The sequence below is a fragment of the Oryzias latipes genome, chromosome 10 (assembly GCF_002234675.1).
Source record: "Oryzias latipes chromosome 10, ASM223467v1".
NCBI classification, from domain to species: domain Eukaryota; kingdom Metazoa; phylum Chordata; class Actinopteri; order Beloniformes; family Adrianichthyidae; genus Oryzias; species Oryzias latipes.
Window position 1 is genome coordinate 24,284,081 of NC_019868.2, and position 21,027 is coordinate 24,305,107.

General features: G+C 40.4%; 1 long non-coding RNA gene across 1 annotated transcript; it reads left to right on the top strand.

Annotated features, from left to right (window-relative positions):
* Positions 1 to 804: 804 nt before the first annotated feature.
* LOC110015776 lies at positions 805 to 16,426 on the top strand. Its single transcript, XR_002291034.2, has 3 exons — positions 805 to 1,414; positions 15,773 to 15,818; positions 16,313 to 16,426. It is a non-coding gene; the product is annotated as an uncharacterized LOC110015776 (long non-coding RNA).
* The last annotated feature ends 4,601 nt before the right edge of the window (positions 16,427 to 21,027 follow it).

Here is a 21,027-nt window from a genome sequence, read left to right on the forward strand (position 1 = left end):
AGAAAAATTAGAAATCTGTACCCTGCATTTCACCTATTTTACCATTACTTACCCTTACGTGTTGTGTAAGTCTTTACTATGACCTGTCACTTGAAGCATGTCGAAGGAAAAGTGTGCATGAACATTTTATTTCTATGGGCTCACCAAGCGGTCTGCCACCTTGATACTTCTTGTTGGCCACTTGTACAGGTTTGTCCATCTTTCACCTGCAGACAGCCTGTATCCACCAGTAAGGGCAGATGTGACCAAGGCTTTCAGTTCTAACTGCTAACGGTAATACTTTCACGTGCGAGTTACTTCAGAGGTCACTGAGACCCAACCCTGCCTGACAGAGCCAAGCGAACAGCTGAATGCATTTGCGATCTGTTGGACATCTGCCCAAACTCAACCTGTTTTCCAATTTCAAGGGAAATTGGGAAGGGAAAACACACAGCTGTGCAATGGGATCACCATTGCACTCCATAGTGGGCAAGCTGTGCAATGAAAAATCCTCCTCCCTCAGGAACTGCAGTTCAACAGCTGGACTTGGGTAATCAAGAAAATGTGTATTTGCAAGACTGAGTCCAGTAAAAAAATAGCAGTGACAGAGAAACATTATTCCTGTCTGAGAAACAGAAGATCTTCAAAGTACACGACATTTCAAACCTGAAATGTCGTGCCTGTTTGTATTTTACAGTTTATGTGGCTAATAGCCATCACAGTACTTGAACTGATTTTCCAGAGGTCCTGCTGATGAGGCTCTGGAGTCCAACAGTGTATTGGGTTCTGAGGTTTTATGGAGAATTTATGGAATGAAGACTACTGGAAGATACACAACCCATAAAATGGGATTTGTGGTCTAAAACCGACGATGGCAGACATGTGCTAAAGTATTCCAAAGTAGCAATTTTCAAATGGTTTCCCCTTCATAAACCCTCTGGGAAATTTCAAGTCATTTTTTGTAGAAATCTAAACAATGTCTTTGTATTTTTTTCAATTTGCATTAGTGAAAAATGCTGATATTTCCTAAAACAGATCATTTAGGCAGATTGCTCTAAAAACAGTAAAACGGCTAAAGTTCTGGCATAGGATTTAACAAAAAAAAGTCCACTTCACAGATGGTAAAACTGGAAAGTATTCCAGGCATTGTCAGGATCCTGGCCCCGTTGTGTGTTTGTGTGGGTGTGCACACATGCGTCTTTTCTTTTCCTCCAGGTTGGTCTCATGTGGCTGATGCACCTGTTCCCTGTTACATTAAGGGCCAGCCTTCTATCCACTCACCAACACTTCACCATCATTTGGTGTTTTGTACCAGGCCGGCTCACAGTCGAGCTTTCTCTCTTTCCTCAAAGCCTTTTGGATTTTTTTTTTCCCTTTTTCCACAGAATTCCAGTTTTCTTTTGGCAAAACAAGAACCTTCTTGCTCAGATTTGAGGTACTGTGATGTTTTATTTTATTTATATTTTTTATTTTGTATTGCCACTTTACTGGTTTAATCCTGCCATGCTTGTTTCAAAAAACCTTGTGGCTCTCTAACATTTGGGCATAACTCTATAATATCTAAATAAAGGTTAGTTGACTAAATTATTAGATTGATTTGTTTTTTTTTTAATCTTTAGTACATTGGTTTGCTTCATCACTGACTGCTCTTTTCTTTTCAGAACATATTTACGGCACATTTTAAAGGTAGTTGGCTGAGTGTAAGACTGGAGTGCAGGAAACCTGGGTTTGCATCCCAGGGCGTGCAATGACCTTAAAGGTCTTATATCATGCAAAACAACTTTCAGAGCTTTCAAGTGTATTGTAATGTCCTCACAAAAAAACAACCCCAATTGGGGTATTTTGATCCATTCATGCATTTCTGAGCATTCCTCTTAAAGCCTGCTCTCTGAGCACCAGATCCTACCAATCCACAAAATTGAGTGGGTCCTCCCATTGTGACGTCACAAAATGAGGAACAGCCACTTCTAGGAAGATTCTGCGCTGCCTGCACTACACCCAGACTAACACACTAACACACTTTCTCCACGGAGCAACAAAAACATGCAAAGGCTGATTTACCCGAATCCATCTACAATGCATCTCTACATCGCCTGCGTCATGTGCATCTGATGTCCGTAACTCCACATTGCAAGCTAAATTTCTATTTTTGGTCTGTCAACGCATCAGTTTGGTGATAAAAAAAAGTGGTAATCAGGTCCGGGCTTAAAAAAAAAAAACTTCTGTTGAAATGAATGTTAACACCGTGGAAAACAACGTTGTCCATTTTTGCCAAGGACAATGAAAGTTTAATTTTTGGATTTACTAAAAAACAGCATCATTTATGACACAAACTTCAATTTTACAAGGATACAGTGAGGAAGGAGAGGGAATTGACAAAGTTTTGGAATAGTCGACAAGGGGGTGGGAGGAAAAACCACTCCTCTGCTAGCCAGGGTGGAGGGGAGACAGACCGGAGACACAAGGAGACAATGTAAGCGGTCGTGAGACGGTTTCCCCACACAATGCAAGGGAAACGCACCCAAGATCGACTAGTGCAAATCTGCCATAAGAGCTATTTGATATAAAGTCAAACTTTTCTATTGATCCTGATAACTGTGATGCAGTCTTGAAAACCCAGAACTCCAGCAAAATGAACATGTGCAGGTGTTTTACTAGTTCCTGAGCCTCATCTGTCACACCGCTTTGCCAAAATAAGTATAGCAGATCAGGGTTTGAGTCTTTTCCTCTAGAAACCCCAGCATCTCTTAGCAGCGGACCCAAACACCCTTGATGCAGTGATGAACTGTCACCATTCAAAAAAGTGGCTTTATTTAATCCCACAGCATTACACCAAAATGTTTCATAATCCTTTTTCGCGTGTTATTCGACTTTGAGGATTAAGCAGTCGGAACCTGACCCGTAAAACTGCGATCCATTGCAGGACCACAGCTGTAATCACATGTCCATCCACTCCTGAACTCAATTAAATCTGATTTGAGACTCCACATGGTGTAAAGTAACTCATAATGCTATGAATGCTTGTAATGAAATCAGACATGCAAGGAAGCCCTCATTCAGTGATTAGGATTTATCAACAGTGAACACATTATCAATATCCAGCTCATATCGGATTAACAATATCAGTCATTTGAATGCAGCACCTGCATGCGAGCATGTGTGACTGTTTGTTCCTTACCCAAGAGTGCGAGTGTGGGAGGGGGTGGGTCCCTGTAAGCATCATTAAAGCCTGTTAATGGCCATGTTTTGTTGACTGGCAAAAGTGCCGTTCATTGTAGCGGAAAGGACGGTCTTTGCTATCAGTCTTTTCCATCGCTCGCTCTATAATCTCCTCCAGAGTTCGTCCATTCATCCATCTGAGTCTAGACGCATGTTTGCAGAGAAAGTACAGGAACGACAAGGCAGATTCTTTGTCTATTTCTGTCTCTAATTAAGAGTCTCCCCACCTTTAAATCCTCTAATTAACATTGTTAAAATATTTTATCCCATTTTGACTTGTCCTAAAACCATGTATGTTTCCATGGATACAAGCCTCGTTTTTCTTAGGCCATTTTTATTACATAATTTGAGTCTTATTAAAAAAAAAAAGAAACATAATTCGATGTGCAGTTCCACAGTTCAGAGTCCAATTGGTCCAGATAAACACCAAGCTCCTCAAGGGCTAAAGGATCAGAAAGCCTTCACCTACACTGAACCTGAAGAGATGATGAAAACCCGATGTGAGGTGGAGCAAAGGGCTTTCACACCAACCTCTAGAGGAAAAAAAAAGAAAAACAAAGCAGAGCCAAAATGCGGAAGAGCCAAAATTAACAAGGAGAGGAACTAGGTGGTGTATATTTTCCTTTTCTGTGATGGAGCTTAATGTGGCAAAAGTACTTAGATGGTGTAGTACACCAAGCCTTAAGAGAAAGAGATGTAGTGACTCATGAGAGGTCCGAATGAAAAAACAACGCCTCATCAGGCCTGGGCGAAAAATCGATTGAATGAATTAATTCAAATTTTTTGTTACGAGCGATTTAAAGAATAACTACATTGAGTTTTTGTGTAAGGGTGCATTTTTGGCTCCCCAGAGCTTCCGTAGCGTTAGTTTCACACGGCGGTATGGCAAGGGACAAACAATATCATAGCACACACGAAACAGCAAGCGACAACATGGCTACCAGTGAGAGTGGGAATTTGTTCCCAAGAAAGGAATAAAATCATCTGTTGTTTGGAACTGGTATGGGTTTGCTGACCCTTTCCCCACGCTGCAACATTTGCCTAAAGCCCATCGCAGTCAAAGGCAGCAGCACCACAAACCTATTCCAACACCTGGGGGAAACCTTTTACTGTCCTCCTTCACTCCAGTAACACTAAACATGAACGCGCGCGCACCCCCAACACTTGTGCACGCTGTAGTCACAGCTCTAGTTTATATCTTGTGGGACACAAAAAAAAAGCGACTTCTCCAGTACCGATAGCAGAACCGTTGACGTCAGATCTTACCGACACTGCGGTCTTGAAGAATGTTGCCTCTGGGCTCGTTCAATACCGGGGCTCGGTACCCATCCCTAGGAAAGGGATTTTGTTTATTATTCATCCCAGAAAGTTTGATTAAATAAAAGCAAAATTTGCTTTAACTTAAGATGTCTGCCGTTTGTACTTATTACTTTCCTTAAGTGGGGGGGGTCGGGAAAAAAAATCGGAAATCAAATAAAAATAAATCAGAGATTTTATTTTTAGGCCATAACGCCCAGCCCTACACCGCATCATTCAGGGCTCAGTCCCCTGAAAGTAGGCCTCTTTCATTTTACTTGGTCTTGTGAAAGTCTCACTTGCTTTTTATTTCTTAACATGGACATTTGAAATAAAACGTTATCACATTCTATCTCACATTTTCTGATGGTCTTGTCAAGTTTTTGCCAACAGAAAGTTATGTGGAAATCATTATACACTACCATTTCTGATTTGAAATGCTTTTTTTTTTTTTTTTTTAATATGCAGTTTGTCCGGTTCTGGACCAGAGAAAGGTAGTTTGCCATCTCTTGGTGGGTAGAGTGTTCCTGCCCCCGGTGGAGGAGTTTAAATTTCTTGGGGTCTTGTTCATGAGTGAGGGAGGACCGCAGCGTGACATTGACAGGCGGATTGGAGCAGCGTCTGTAGTTATGGGTTCGCTGTACCGGTCCGTTGTGGTGAAGAGAGAGCTGAACCAAAAAGCAAAGCTATCAATTTACCGGTCGATCATCCTTCCAATACTCACCTATGGTCATAAGCTCTGGGTCATGACCAAAAGAACAAGGTCCCGAATACAAGCAACTGAAATGAGCTTCCCCTGGAGAGACACGCTGGAGAGACTATGTCTGTCAGCTGGCCTGGGAACGAGGAGGAATCTATGCCTGGAGGAAGTGGCCTGGGCAAGGGAAGTCTGGGCATCTTTGCTTAGACTGCTGCCCCGTGTAAATTCAAAACCGAATTGAATCAAAAGAAATTTAAAAATCGAATCAGGCTCTGGTAAATCGAATCAAATTGATTCTGGAAATTATTGGTGAGACTTAACCCTACTCTCAGGTTACATGTCATTGCTTTTGTCTATCTTTGATCTGTTCCTTTGATCCCTTGTGCTTCTTTTTTACATCTTCTGCGTATCAATACATTTTGACAAATAGTCATCTCTCCTAACGCAGTCCCTGCTCTCCCCGTCCCACAGTTCTTCACAGGAAATGGTGAAAGAATAAGGGGTGATGCTAGAAAGACATGGGGTGGTGGAGCAGACAGAGGTGAAAAGCAAAAAAGGGTTGAAAAGGTTGAAAGGAATCTCAGATATTTTAATGAAAAATAAAGCTATGAATCTACAGAGAGCTAATGTAGCAGCTTTCCAAATGATCTATGCCGACTTCACAGGATCATGCTTAAAAGCTGGCTCCAACACATACACATAAATATTTTGTGCACAACATATCATTTCTGGACAGCTGGTTGTCCATCAAACACTAAGTGACAAACATATTTCAGCACAGCCTCAAGAAGATAGTATAAGCAAGATGATTGTGTGAGATTTTATTTCCTATCACACAAGGCTTTTTGACAGGTTCAGTTATTAATGCTCCATTTGACGGTTTGCCACAAGAGCAACAGCCGTCTAGTGAAGGCCTTACATGTGTGTGATTTTTGTCCTGTCTGCTTAGGCTAATCATTTTCATGGAAAACATGCTTCTCACAGCCTGAGTATGAACATAATAACAGTAAAAATCTGCATTTTTGATGACCCTTCATGCCAGGTGATTCTTTGGGTGTTGGGATTGCTGCTAAAAAGGGTTTTTGGGGAGATGTATACAAATATATTACTGGTTTTCTTTCTAACATATTTCAAACTTCTACTCAAAACTAATATTTTTAAGGCAATTCAATTATTGTATCATAAACAATAAAACATAACAAACACATTGAATTTGAAATTACACTCTGGAAAAGCCCAAATTGTAACGTCCATGGTTGGGCTTTCCCAAAGTGAAATAGCAAAAGTTCTCCCTTCATGTTTCTGGTCAAACCCATTAATGTAGCAGTAATGCAAAAAAGAGAGAAAAAGAAGTTTTAAACAGTGCCACCTCCACACAAAAACTCCAGACCCAGGTCTCTCCTCGCCTGGAATAAAATGAGAACGTCAAGGTTTATTGGAGCCCGTTACGAGCAGACTTCACAAAAATGAACCATGAATAAAAAGAAAAGTGTAACTTTTGACGGCTGGTTAAGTCTTGGTCAGCAAAATGTTTGGCTTAAGGGAGAACAGAGGTGAGGCAGACTGAGGTTATGGAGGGAATTCTGCTTAGAATGAAGTTTCTAGCGGTGCTGATCATTTTTTAAAAAGTTGAGAGGTTATTGTACTTTTCCCAGGGCAAAAAGGTAATAGAAGCTGAAGGAAATGAACATGTTGCATTTGAGTGTGTAAAAGGCAGAAAGTCATATACGCAATATAAAGTTATGCAAAATGCAAGATTTAATATCATTAATTAACAAAATATAAATGTACTCCTGATAAAGGAACAGTAACTTTATTATGGAATTTTATAGTAGGTCTAAACCCCCTTCTGGCCTGTTAATCTCTTTTTGCATTTTGTTTAGTATCAATAGAAAACAGAAGTTAGGCAGTAATGTGGTCTATAAAAACTTGGAAACTTTTTAAAAAATGACATCACTTATTTAGTTTGAAACCTTTCTTTGTGTTTCTTTGTTCTGTAAAACAGGATGGCAACTTTAAAATTCACATTTTTGTGTTTGTTTTATTTTGCCTCCAAGGTAAAAACTACTGTATATACTTTGCTTTTCAAAAAAGGTTCCAACAAGTATTCTTAATTTATGAACGCGCTTACTTGTTTCCAAACTTTTGTAAATCTGTAGTTAGATGATTATAGTATTCTGTGTCCTTCTAAACTTAGAGGGAATCTCATCTTTTGGCTGCTGTTGGTTGAGCTGCTTAGTCGAGGCAGCGTGTCCCTCCCAGTCTTTTTCACCTTCAGCCGACAGAGCTCTTTTAATTACCAATTAATAATATATTAACTTGAAAAGCTGTAGCGCTCCACCTTTGTTTTTCAGTCAAAGTCATTGCCCCCTGATGCCTTTGCTCCTGAAAATATTTTCAGTTTTCAGAAAAATCGCCAAACAATAAAATGCATTTATTTAAACCTGAGGCAAATGCAAAGACCAAAATAGATTAGTTTGGAACTATGTAGAATCAGCGTAATCTGACTAATTCTGTTTTTGTGTAACATTTCATTTCTTATTGAGAGACTAAGGCCGTGGTCACAACTACAACTGCCACTGTGCAATGGAGGTGTAGCATGCAGGGGTTTTTCACTGTTTTTTCCTCCTCCCTCTGTATTTGCTCCATATGCTTCCTTCCGGTGAGTGAAGACACCTGGTGGAGACCTGACGAGCCGTGCAATCAGGCCCCAGAGCCAGCCACCAGGCCTGAATATGAGCTCCTGTGATCACTTGAGAGCAGAGCTCTTTCTGGATCACAACCCAGATGAATGTGAACAGCTCTTTATGTTAGAGATTGTGGGAGGTTTGTGGACAGGTAGGACAGGGTACCCTGTACACCTCATTTAGCTTGCTTTCTGTTAAATACACTAGGTAAGTTGGTTGTTACCACCCCTTGTATGTTTAATCACCTCTTTGTAGATAAGTCAGTGAGACTTTTGTTTTCTGGTTCTGTTCTAGAGCAGTGATAGTTAGGCTGTGTTTTGTTTTCTTTATTTCATTCCTTTACCTCGACCTTGGTCCCTACCTTCGCTCCTCCTCTTCAATAAAAACTTTTAAATATCATTCATTGCGTGTGTTTATGTTACTTACACTCCAGCCCTACCTGTACATTTGTGGATGTGACAGGAGGCATTGGCAGAATTTTCAAGACTAGTTTCAGCTTTTTAGAAAAACCGTAGGAGTGATCATGAATGCAGTCAGGCAACAGTCAGTCAGGCGGTGATGATGTCTTGACAAAGACTACGTTCACACTGCAGGGCTTAATGCTCAATTCCGATTTTTTGAAAAAATCTGAATTGTTTGCTAGACCGTTCACATTTCCAAGTAAATCCGAACTTTTGTGATCTACAGTGTGACCGTGAAACAACCCAGAGTTGACCCGCATGCGCAGAAGAGTACTCAACGTCGAATGACGTCACTCGTTGTTTGCGGAAGTAGCTTACGTTAACATTGATGTCAACAACAGTGTTGTCAACAAGGAGCTCTTTTTCATTAATAAATTTATTTTCACAAAGGAGCCAGCACAATAACAACCTTCCCATTTTTAAGGAGGCATTGGAGCGGGGATCGTCTGTAACCACTGTTGTTGAATGTATCGGGCCCACGCGCACGCGCGTTTGTGTAAGGGACAGGAAAAGAGCGCGTGCAGCGGGAGAGAATGGGGGGGCAGCAGTGTGGGCGCGCATTCATATTGTGTGTTATGGAGGAAGGACAACGGTAATAAAAGAAGGTTTCCCCCAGAATAAATGCTATGGACTCTTTATTAACCCATTCCGGAGAATCCTGGAGAATCTAAGGGTCAGAACAGGGAGGAGGAGGAGGATCCGCCTTGGGTCCCACGCGCTTCTGACCACGGTCGGGAAGGGGAGAAAGAAAAAAAAGTACTCGCGAGAAAATGTTCAACACCACGCTTGGCCATTTAGCTGTTAATTTTTTTCAAAAACCGCCCGGTTGCGATAAGAGCCCTGGAGTTTGGCAGCATCGTCCGCCGTGGTTGCTGTTTACGTTTTCGTTCCCGCCTATTTCAACGCCGAATGATGACGTTTGTTGCGTATCGATGACGTACGATTCGGATTTAGGTGGCCTGGCCGGTCAGACGGCGGTCGCAATTGAAAAGATCGGATACGTTTCGGATTCAGGACGGCAAATCCAAGTGGCCTGGGTCGCATTTGAAAAGATCGGATCTGTGTCATTCAGACTGTCATGAAAAGATCGGAATTGGGTCGCATAGGGGCAAAAAAATCGGAATTGGGTCGTTTAAGCCTGCAGTGTGAACGTAGCCAAAGTCGGGCAGCTACAGGGTGGAGGCAGCCTGATCGCCGGCTGGCAGCAGCTTTGATTGGACAATGTGTAAATGTCTTTGGGTTGTGGCCGTCCATATAGTGTCACCAGCTGCTTAAGTAAATATATATACTGTCCATATACTGTACTTCTTCTCATTCCCCCTTGCCCGTTGCTCATATTCTGAGTAGTGAAGAAAGCAAAATGTTCTGTCTGCTTCGTATTCTTCTCAGCAACTCCCACAATTTGGCAAGATGCAGGTCTCAGAGTCATTGTGGTGCTGTCAACACCATGAAGAGTTTTGTGCAGCATCAATGCTGTCTATCCATTTATATGCAGGACCTACGATGGCCGGGATCACCAGATTGACATCCAGTCATTGTTGGGCCCCTGGTTCATGTCAAAAGCTGACGTAAAAATAAAAAAAAACGTTTGGTTGCCGTAGATTATTTTCTGTTTCTTAAAACCTCTGTGGCCGCCATGCGGTGTGTAAAAATGCGACTGCCGGCCACCTGCCAAATGTGCTCAAAAACTAGGATTTAGGTCACTGCTCTGCGGCATTTAAGAATATGTGAGCGTAGCATCAGAAGGTCCCTCCTCAAATTTTAAAAATGAAATGACCTCAGTCCTTATTATTGTTGACACTAGTTTCTCCTCTCATGTTATTGAAAGTTTAGCCAGAGTTATTCCTTAATACTGAAGAATTCTTTAGGGCAAAGACTAAAACCACCACTTTTAAGAGGATTAACAGTCAAACTCTAAATTCTCTGTGGATCAGGCAGCTGAAAAATACACTCAGAATAAGAGGCCATATTTAGACACTTTAGGTAGTTACCTGGAGGAAAATGTGGATTCTCAGTCACTTTTATGCAGTGATTGTCACAGCTCTACAGTTGGCCAATCTTCATTTTTTGGGAGGCTGAATTGATGTATTTCAGTGTATTTACCATTACATATTTATAACTGGTAAATGGCGTATACTTATATAGTGCTTTTCTACCTACAAGGCCCAAAGCGCTTTACAGTCACAGACCCATTCACCGCTGCTGAACACTGGCCCCAACCTCCCACCAGAGGCAAGGTGGGGTTCAGTGTCTTGTCCAAGGACACAACGACTCATGGGCATGCAAGGCGGGAATCAAACCTGCAATCGTAAGTTAATGGGTCGACCACCCTACCGCTGCACCACGGTCAACCCCAAAAACGGAAATGATCATTACTAGTTAAACTAGCACCTATCGAGCTAAAACTGTTCTTGACAGTCAAAAACATAAAAAATCAACAATAAAATGCACAAGATTAGCAGAATTCTGTTTTCCTTAGTTCTTTTACTTTAAAACACGAGTATCACGTGACAGATGCACAAAACCGAAGTTATTTTTTCTTAAATCCAATGGAGTCAAGTTTTTTTGTGGTTTTACAAAGTTTTCTCACCTTCCTCGTCGTTTTTGTCTAACAGATAAAAAATAACAACAAAAGATTAAGAGTTTATGTTACAAAGTGTAGATATTTTTATCTACACTTTGTTTTTCAGAGAAGTACAAAAAGAAAAAAGGAATGTCGCTAAAACCGATATTTTATAAATATAATAATAAACCTGATCCATCGTTTGAATAACATTATTAGCAGCCTCTTCTGAACATTAAACAGTCGGTTGCTTAATATACTGCATTAATATTATTATGGTGTGTGGGAACAACTGTTGCAATAAAGCCATATGGAGTAAAAACTCCCAGTCTGTTAAATACAGCTTTCTTTCATTTTGAAAACTTCCGTTTCCTCACTGGTTTTTTTCTTTTCCAAATATAACTTGTGAGTGTAGCTGCTTTAAAAAGCAGTGGATGTATTTTCGACACGTGACCGAGCGACTTGACATGCGTCAAGAATGACTAGGATGTGATTGAGAGAGTACAATAGTTTTCCATAATAAAACTTTCTTTAGAATGAAATGATAAACATGACTAGGAATAATTATGTTTATGTTGGGGTTTTTTTCCCTCTGGCCCATTGAGCACTATCGGTCTGCCGCCCAGGTTTTAGCGGCCACTAAGGAGCAGTTATGCTGCAGCGCTGCTACAGGATGCTCTTCTAATTTAGCAGTGTTTATCATACATCAAGTTGGAAAAGCTGACACAATTGCAGTCAATTTTTACTTGATGCTCCCTCAGAAATTACGCAAAAAACCAGCACAAAAAAAAGTAATGTTTTTGTTGGCATTTACCAAATCTGCAGATGTTATAATTCAGAATTCCTGAATAAAAAGATTTATAAGAAAAATGTATTATTAGTTTTTGTAAACTGAACAAATAGATGTCTGTTCTGCCCGTCTTCTCTTCGATAATAAACACAACAGCGGGAAGTCTTTAAACATTGCATCTCAGTCATGTATCATATCATTTTTCCACATTTATTAAAAGGCTTGATTGAATTTTTTATAAAAACAAGCCACAAACAATGATTAGAGCACTTCCACACATTTGCTGATAACACACCCTGCGAATCTGGCCTCATTATGCCTTTCTATAATTAGCAATGGGCTGGAGAGGAAGCCATCAGCCCTCTGTCTGTCACATTATCAGATGACTGAGCACCTGACAGTCACTATGATTTATCAGCCGGATATTACATTTCCATAAGCCCTCTCTGACTCGGTCTCTTTCTTTGTTTCTTTCTCTCACACTCCACTGGTCTGTGACTTGGTTTTGCCCCATTATGCTTAACTTTCTATTCGTCTGATCCAACGTGGTGGAGAAGAAAAGTCTGATTTTGTATGAAAATCTCAAGAGGGGCATGTCAGAGGACAGACTGCAGCTGATTGGGTTCCGATTCTCACTAAAGGGCAGATTAAGAGGGCGGATGCTTACAGCAGAGCCGTCCGGACCTGTTCCAAAAGAAGCCGCATCCTGCGGCGCATTGCGCTTGCTTTCCGATTTCTTTTTGAAGAAGCTGAATAAAAGTAAGGTGGCCAGAATTCCTGGGTTCAAATACCTATTGTAGATTTTATGGCAATGTAGTAATCGTACATCAAGTAATAATAACCTCACTAATGCCAACAGGTGTAAGTAAAAATATTTACCAAATCGTGAAATAAGCAATGACAAGGCCCCATTATTGCCACATCATAAAACGCTGACTCTTTCTTTCAAGCTCATATGCATTGTGCACACAAAAAAGCAATAATGAAAAATGGCTGTCGAGAAAGGCTCCATTTGAACCCATTATGCTGCTTCTGCAGAGCTTTTTATTCCTCCAATTGTGAGCGAAATGAGTCAGCCCATTCAGATTGAGAGTATTTGCTAATAAGTAAGTTTCTTTCCCAGAGATTCAGAGACTTATCCCTCCTTCTTTCTTATGCTGCAGCCCATAATAATCTCTGCAACCCTGAGGGCAGAGCCAACCTTCAGGCTTCATGATACAAGTTGCATGCTGATGTGAATGAACAGATGGAGCAGCGAGAATGGCCTCTCCCGCTCATTTTCCAGCCTGTGGAGTCCCCCTTTCTCTCATGCATTTGGCAGAGAATCGGCTAAGGACTGACTGACAATTAAATGACAGCTAGCTCCTGCATGACTCAGCCTGCCACTTTAACTGCCTTTGTATATAAAACTGAATTTGAAGCACAATCATTCAAAACTGGAATGAACTGGAATATACTGAAAACAGAAATTGTACAAAAAAAGTAAGACACCAGACGATGGACTAGTCTGGGTGTCCATTCTCCCAACCTTCTCCCAATAAGTGGGACCATGCAGGTTTAGAAATGGATGTATGAATGTGTGATGTCATTTATTTTTGTTAACCTTTCAGTATTTTGCCACAGCAACTGATTTGCAAAGGGGGTTTGGCAGATATTTTTACACTGGATGCCCTTCCTGTCAACTTCTCAAGCAACCACAAGTCCCTGATCAGGACAACGCCAGTTTAGAAAAATGATGCATGTTAATTTTGTCAGACACTTTTGTTTTGCCTATGCTTATTCCTATTTTTAAAAACGAATCTTTTTCAAATTGATTTGTGCAAACAGATGGCATCATCAGGAGTGCTATGATTACCCCCCCCCCCTCTCTCTAGTAAATGGGTGTCCAAGCTTTTTGCAAAAAGGGACAGATTCTGTGAGGTGAAAATGTTTAATGGTGAAAATGTCAACTGTTCTTTTTTATTTACAGTCAACGTTTTAGAAAAAGTGTCACAGAAGGGTGATACGACAGCGCTGCCACAGGTTTCATCGGCACAAAATATAATTTCAGTTTATCTGTTTGATGGGGACAATGTATTAATATACATCTACTAGAGATAGATGTTAATACACCGGATTCTAGCAATGTCGCCAATTTGCATCCATAGTCCCCTGGCAGGAACACAAAATAACAGTGAACAAAATATAGAATCACACACATTTATATTGTGAAAAAAATTAGTAGAAAATAATAAAATAATAGGAAAGTTTAAAGAAGAAATCAGAGGTAAAACACACCACAGGAAGATGGATTTCAGCCAATCACCATCGAAAATGTGGGTAGGGGGGTATGTTATTGATTTTATCACAGAAGTTCGGTCTCAAACATTTTTGAGTTTGAAATTTCAACATGGTCTACATTTGGCCCAGACTTTGGACATGCTTGCTCTAATAGGACTTTCACTAAATGTCATGCTCATCTTAAATTATGTAATTCCATTTTTTTTTTAAATGTAAAATAGAGACGATTCTTCTTTTCTGCTGTGTTTACCACGGCCCCGTTTACTTTTCCATTTCCATCGCTTCTCACAAAGTCGATAATCTAAACCAGGCTGCAAATGAGACAACTTTGATAGCAGAATGCAGAAACATTTGGATTGATGACAAAAGGCTGTGAGGCAATGACAGTCTTGTTATGCTGGCATTAAGGACTTTAGAGTTGGTGGGTAATTTAGTAAGGCAGCTGTGCGCCGCATATGTAAAAAGGCAGATAATCTTGGTGCTGAAATTGCCCTAATAATAATTAGGAATCACTTTTTAGAAGTTGCAGAGCAGAGTTGATGACTCAGGCGGCCAGGCTACAGCGGGTTGTGAGCAGCCCTATGAGGGGTTGTGTATGAGTCACTGATGGCCCCATATCTGAGATATTTTTACTAAGAAAGTACTATTTTTAAACTAGTCAGAAAGGTTCAATTACATCAAAACTACACCACATTACAAGGATGGACATTTTCACAGAGTAGTACCCAAGCCTGTTGAAGTGTGGTTTAATAGTAGGTATAAAAAAACACACACAGTTACTGAGAGCGAGAAGGGCCACTGAGCACCTCATAAATATGGAAGCAAAAAACTAAAAAGAGAGAGACATGTTTTACGGCATGAATGTTGAGGAGACATTAAAATGTGTGTATGTGTGCCGTAAAAGCTAAAAAGAAGACTTGGATTTGCAAAACAGCTGAGAGGGAGAGAAACCTCAAGTAGCTCCACACAAATAATCCTGAGTTTTTCAGTGCAGCAGCAGAGTAACAATAAAGTAGGGATCCACCTTTTGCCAAAAACAGTCGGGATGTTGAGCAAAGGAAAAAATAAAAGACTTATAACATGCAAATTAGGACAGGCAGAAATCGGTTATAACTCCAGTTACTAAAAAAGATATTTATAAAAGTTTTAAAAAAAGAAAGTTTTAAAGAATTCCCTAACATTTTACCAGATTAAAGTTTCAATAGCCACCAGGTTTCTGGATTAAAAATACTTTATGAGAACAATAAAGATCTAAATCTCTGTCTCAAAACTGAGCAGAGACTTCATGTGATCACCTGCATTTGCTCCTCATGTTTTCACAGAAACTTTATAGATTACATAATATAATCTGAAGATCAGTTTAATATAAATACCATAATCTAAAAAAGGTTGTTCTAAATCAGAGGTTGGCACATTTTTGACATGTGGGCCACAAGTTGCTGCGTTCATGTGGAAATTGGATGATCGGGAAAAATGAGTGACTCGCATGAACACAGGTTAACGATCTGAACCTAGACAAAGGTATCTGTTTTAAACTATCTATGATAATACAGGGAAAGTAAAACATTAATAAGCATTATTGATATAACAGTTTGGCGGATGTAACTACAGAGACAGAAACTCAGGAGATCAGTGAGTTCACCTCATACTCTGAGGAACTGAACAATTCTACAGTTTAGCGGTTTAGCGCATTTGGCCCTCGGACCATAGTTTGCCCACCCCCTTTTGAATTATTTTTTTCATTTATTTTGGCACTTAACTCTTCAAGAATTGATGCATTTATTTTTCTTTTAGCAGATTCTGAAGCAGAGAAAAGCAGCTGATATGCAACACTTTACAGAAGGTAAGTGCTTGCTTACTTAGCATTAGAATATTCTGACTTTTCATTTAACTTTTTTCAGTAATTTACCTTCACCTCATTTTTTCACTTTATGTAGAACCTAAAATAAAGTGTGAATTTTAAGGGACTGAGAGTTAATTCTTTTCATTAATGAGAATTGTTTTACATCCACACCTAATTTTAAATTTGCTAATCATGTTGGTATATGATTTCCAATTCTGCGAAAGCTACTATACGTAGAAGTTTCTTCAGATAAAGTGCCACAAAGTTTAGGCTATAATTACAAAACTGATCTAAATGGATGAAAATTGAAACTGCAGCATTTTGGCCACAGACCCGTTTGGCTTTTTTTCTGTTGGTAGTTTCTAAATGTTGGCACAGATGAACACTTAGGTTTGTCGTTAATGAGAAATGCTCAACAAAAACACACACTGTTTTGAAGGCTTTACTTCAGATTAAATCTGGCATCTTTGAGTTAAACCCTTTTCTGTGTCTAGACCATTGAGCACAAGCAGCTTGCGACAAGGTAACAGCAGCTTCTGACAGGACATCAGCCTCCAGCCCCTGATGTGAGCAGTCATTTCCTTATCCATCTTTTCCTCCGTCTGCCATCCCACTTCACTTTGCCTTCGCCCCGTCTCTCTTCTTCTCCCGAGTTGCTACTTCAGTGCTTCTCACCTCATAAACATGCAAGCCACGAGCTCAGAAAAACACCAGCTAATGCCCACACACATGCACCTCTTCCTCTCTTTTACGGCAAATTCTTTTCTGACGGGGAGTTAGGGAATGTGTGATGGAAGGAGGCAGCGTGAGGGAGGAAAGAGTCACCTTGGGAGAGCATTATTGAAGAAACGGATGGAAAAAAAATAAGAAAAAGCTTTTCTCTCGTTTTTCTTTACTGTGAAGCAGTTCAGAAATGAGAAAAATCCTAATGCTTTTGTTGCTTCTGCTTGTTGCCAAAGCTAGACACTTATGTGAATAATATAGTAAATGAGTAAGCAATTAAGGAGAGATGGAAAGCTAGCGTGGTTATTTAAACCAGAGTTTTTGTTTTTCTTGGCTCAATTCAACTGAGTGTTCATTCAGATTGCAGGTACGATTCCCGCCTTGCCCTCCCATATGTCGCAGTGTTCTTGGTGGGCAAGACACTGAACATCTCATTTCCTCTGGTGGAATGGGTAAACGGGTGAATGGGACTGTGAATTAAAACGCTTTGGGCCTTTGAGGAAGGTAAAAAAGCTTTATACATGTATATGCCATTTACCGTTTTTGTTGTCATCGTGGCTGGACACATCACTGCACCTGAAAATGGGCAGACAGGCTGGAAAAATATGCCAGTAAAGCTTTAGGCTTTTTAAGGGATATCAATCAATCACAAAAAACAAGTTTGTGCAAAATTTTGAGGCAAAACAAACAAAATTTCAATTTTATTCTTTTTCAAATGTATAATTTTTCCATCTCCAGGGGGAAATTTGAAACACTAACAAAAGCCTAAAAATGTAGCCTGATTAAATATATAATCCATCTAGGTTCATAGGAAAAAAGTCTAAGTAAAGTAATAATCGGTATAGAGTTTTGTCTCCGTTGGGCTTCTGTATTTCAGAAAAAGGGCCAAGTGGTTAGCGCTGTTGCTTCACAGAGAGAAGGCTCTGGTTCAAATCCCAGCTGGGGTCTTTCTGTGTGTAGTTTACGTGTTCTCCTTGCTTGTGTGTGGCTTTTCTGCAGACACTCTGGTTTCCTCTCATGGTCAAAAAACCTGCTTCATAGGTTAACCAATGATTCTAAATTGCCCGATGTGAGTACAGTGGTATGAGAAAGTTTGGGCACCCCTGATAATTTTCAAGATTTTTTTTCATAAATCATTGGTTGTTTGGATCATCGATTTCAGTTAAATATATAATTTAGCAGATGAACACATTGATATTTGAGAAGTAAATGAAGTTTATTGGGTTTAAAGAAACTGTGCAATAATTACTTTAACAAAAATAGCCAGGTGCGTAAATTTGGGCCCCCCAACAGAAACAATATTTAGTAAATCCTCCTTTTGCAGAAATGACAGCCTCCAATCGCTTCCTGTAGCTCTAGCTAGTGCCTGGATTCTGATTGAAAGTATGTTGGACCATTCCTCTTTGCAAAACATCTGCAGTTCAGTCAGTTCAGTCTTCCGAGCACAGACAGCCAGCTTTTAATGACACCACTGATTTTCAATAATAATCAGGTCTGGGGACTGAGATGGCCGTTCCAGAACATTGTACTTGTTCCTCTGCATGATTGCCTTTGTAGAATTAGAGCAGTGTTTAGGGTCATCGTCTTGTTGAAGTATCCAGCCCCGGCGCAACTTCAACGTTGTCACTGATTCTTGAACATTGTTAAAGTCCCATTATTCTGTCTGTGCGAAATTTGTTCACTGTGGGGGAGCAGTGAGCTGAAGACACAGCCGCGCCGAGTGTCAAGCAGGAAGGCAGGGAGCAGGGAGGCCATTTTTAAAGTCGCTGGTATGACTCGGCCTGGGTTGGAACCCACGACCTTCCAGGGACAGGGTGGACACTCTAACCACAAGACCACTGAGCCACTCTGTTGGTTTGTAAGAATCTGCTGATACTGACTGGAATCCATCCGACCTTCAACTTTGACAAGAGTTCCAGTACCTGCACTGGCCACACAGCCCCAAAGCATTGGCTTTGGCTTCACATGTGTATGTAGGTCAAGAAAAATCTTGGAATTTATCAGGAGTGCCCAAACTTTCTCACATGTGAGTCCCTGCAACAAACTGGCAACCTATTCAGGGTAACCTCCCCCTCCCCCCCTCCACCCAAGACCAAATCTAATCGATTCCCTACCCATCTGGACCCTCCCTAAGGCTCCAATTGTTGGGGTATTTGAAGCAGTAGTGATGTCTGAAGGTGTTTTTTAGGGAGAAAGCATGGCGACTTAGGGCTGGCTTTCCCTCTGCCAGTAGGGTTATCCGAGTCGTGCTTGCGGTGACTTAAACTTAAATCTAAATATTCAGTTTTTGTTCTTGTGTGACTTTTTAAAGTTATAAAACCAATGTTGTATTTTCCAAGAGCTGGCAGCAATGCGCCAACATAGACGACCTTTATGCTTTCTGATGTCAGCATTCATTCCAAGCACTTGCAGTTTAGAACCATTTGGCTTTAAGAGGGAAACTTTTATTTATTATGATGAACAAATAGGTGGTGGTAAAGAAAATGGCAGCTACGCAAATTACATATAAGGTCAACTACATTGAGAGTAAAAAGCTTTTCTTTTACAAAGCAGTTTGAAAAATTCAGTCAACATCAATGTACCAACAGTTGTTTATGGATGCCTGAAGAACCTGAGTAGAAGTCAGAAAACTCTCAGTCTCATTTCAGACAATCTTTTAGAGAAACTTATATTCAAGTCTAATCAAACATAGTCCCATTTAATTCAATTACAACACAGATCAATTCAGTTTTAGCACCTTTAACCCAACTACAGTTCTGTCCATATTATTGCAATTCACTATAAGTGTTTTATTTAATGTCATTTTGTTGCATGCTAAGCAAAACAGATAAACTCCCCCCAACACCATCGCACCATCCCTGAGTAAATACAATGCAGCAGTGAATGTGTACATGATACATGCCAAGCTATAAACATGTGAAACTCAACTAAAAGTATTCAGAAATTTAAGTCATACCTTCCATTAAAACATTGTGGTTTAAGTGACTCATAGTAAAATGTGCTCATGCCTGGTAAGATTATATGTTTTGTTTGTGGAATGGAAGTAGACCAATGCACAGCATCTTCTCCAGTGTCTGAATGGTTCCAGCACGCCCAGCTGGAGTCTGGTCGAGTTCACCGAGCAGGGCGTGTTGTACACACGTAAAGATATTAAAGCGGTGTACCATAACTAATATCCTGGCTGTGAAAAGCCAAGATTAGCTTTATACTCTAGCATGTAAAGGCCAGGTGGGAGAAATAGAAGCCCACAGGCTGCGGATGGCTGGATTAACTCTGGATTAAGTTGTACTGCAGGTCCTTGTGGGTCACTCTCCACTGTTATATATGTATGAGTGAGTCACCTTCCTCCAGGCACTGAAGTAAAGTTCTCCCAAAAAGAAGCTTGGATCTGAAATCTCAAATCATACATGAAAAAAAGCATATCCTCTATTGATGTTAGAAACAGATGTCTAACTCTCACAGATTCTTAATGAAGTGTGTTTTTTTTTTAGATATTTCTCTTTGTTAATGAAACCCATACTTATTTTCTAACAGTCACATTGACAGGAGCTGCTTGCATCTTGAGGGGAATTATAAACAGTGTTTTGCAGCGAGTAAAGTTCATCACCAAGGCCCACAGTTAGATGGTTTTATACAGGAGAAGTTGCATTTTTGCCTAGCTGCTCTTAAAGGGATCGGGGTCAAACAGTTTTTAGCAAGAGCGGCTGATGGGGGCTGCACGTGCTGATGCAAGTGACCTCAATGGGAGAAGCTGAGTGATTTAGGGAACAGCTTTCGTAGCTGAAGCACAGTTTCCCATACCATACCCATACATAGTGTAAATTGAAGTAATCCCCACACATTAGTAAGCTTTAGGCATCTTTGGTCACTGCAATGGTACCGATGGTGGCTCAGTAGTTGCATGCATGCTTTGTGGTTCTCTGGAAATGCGCAGACAAATCCAATCCATTATTATTATTATTACCTGCCTGGGTGCTATGGAGACAGGTTCGAACAGATCTGACAACAATGCTTAACTTTCTAGTTGCAACTTCTCTTTTGCTTTCTGTGCTTGACATGAGTGCCACAGATGCAGGGGGAGAGAAGTATCTGTAAATTTTAAAGCTAAAAAACAGTTTCGCTCAATGAGATGGAGGTACGGAGGTTGCGGTGTTTGTCTACCTCATCATTGCACATTTTAGTAAAAACAGATCCACCTAAACCAGTGCTTCTCAATAATTTTTTTGCCATGCCCCCCTAGGAAAAAGAAAATTCATTCTTTAAATCTTTTATTGTCTTGTTTAACAAACAGATCTTAAAGAAAGTCAAACTTTTTACCAATATTTTGCTCCAGAAGATTCACATATCTCACACACAGGCTTGTTGATATAATGTCAGTAGATAAACTTTACAGTATATCCTGTGCCTAAAACCGCCACTACTGCACGCCCCCCCTGGCATTGCATCTATTTGAGAAGCACTGACCTAAGCAAACACGTCTTCTCAC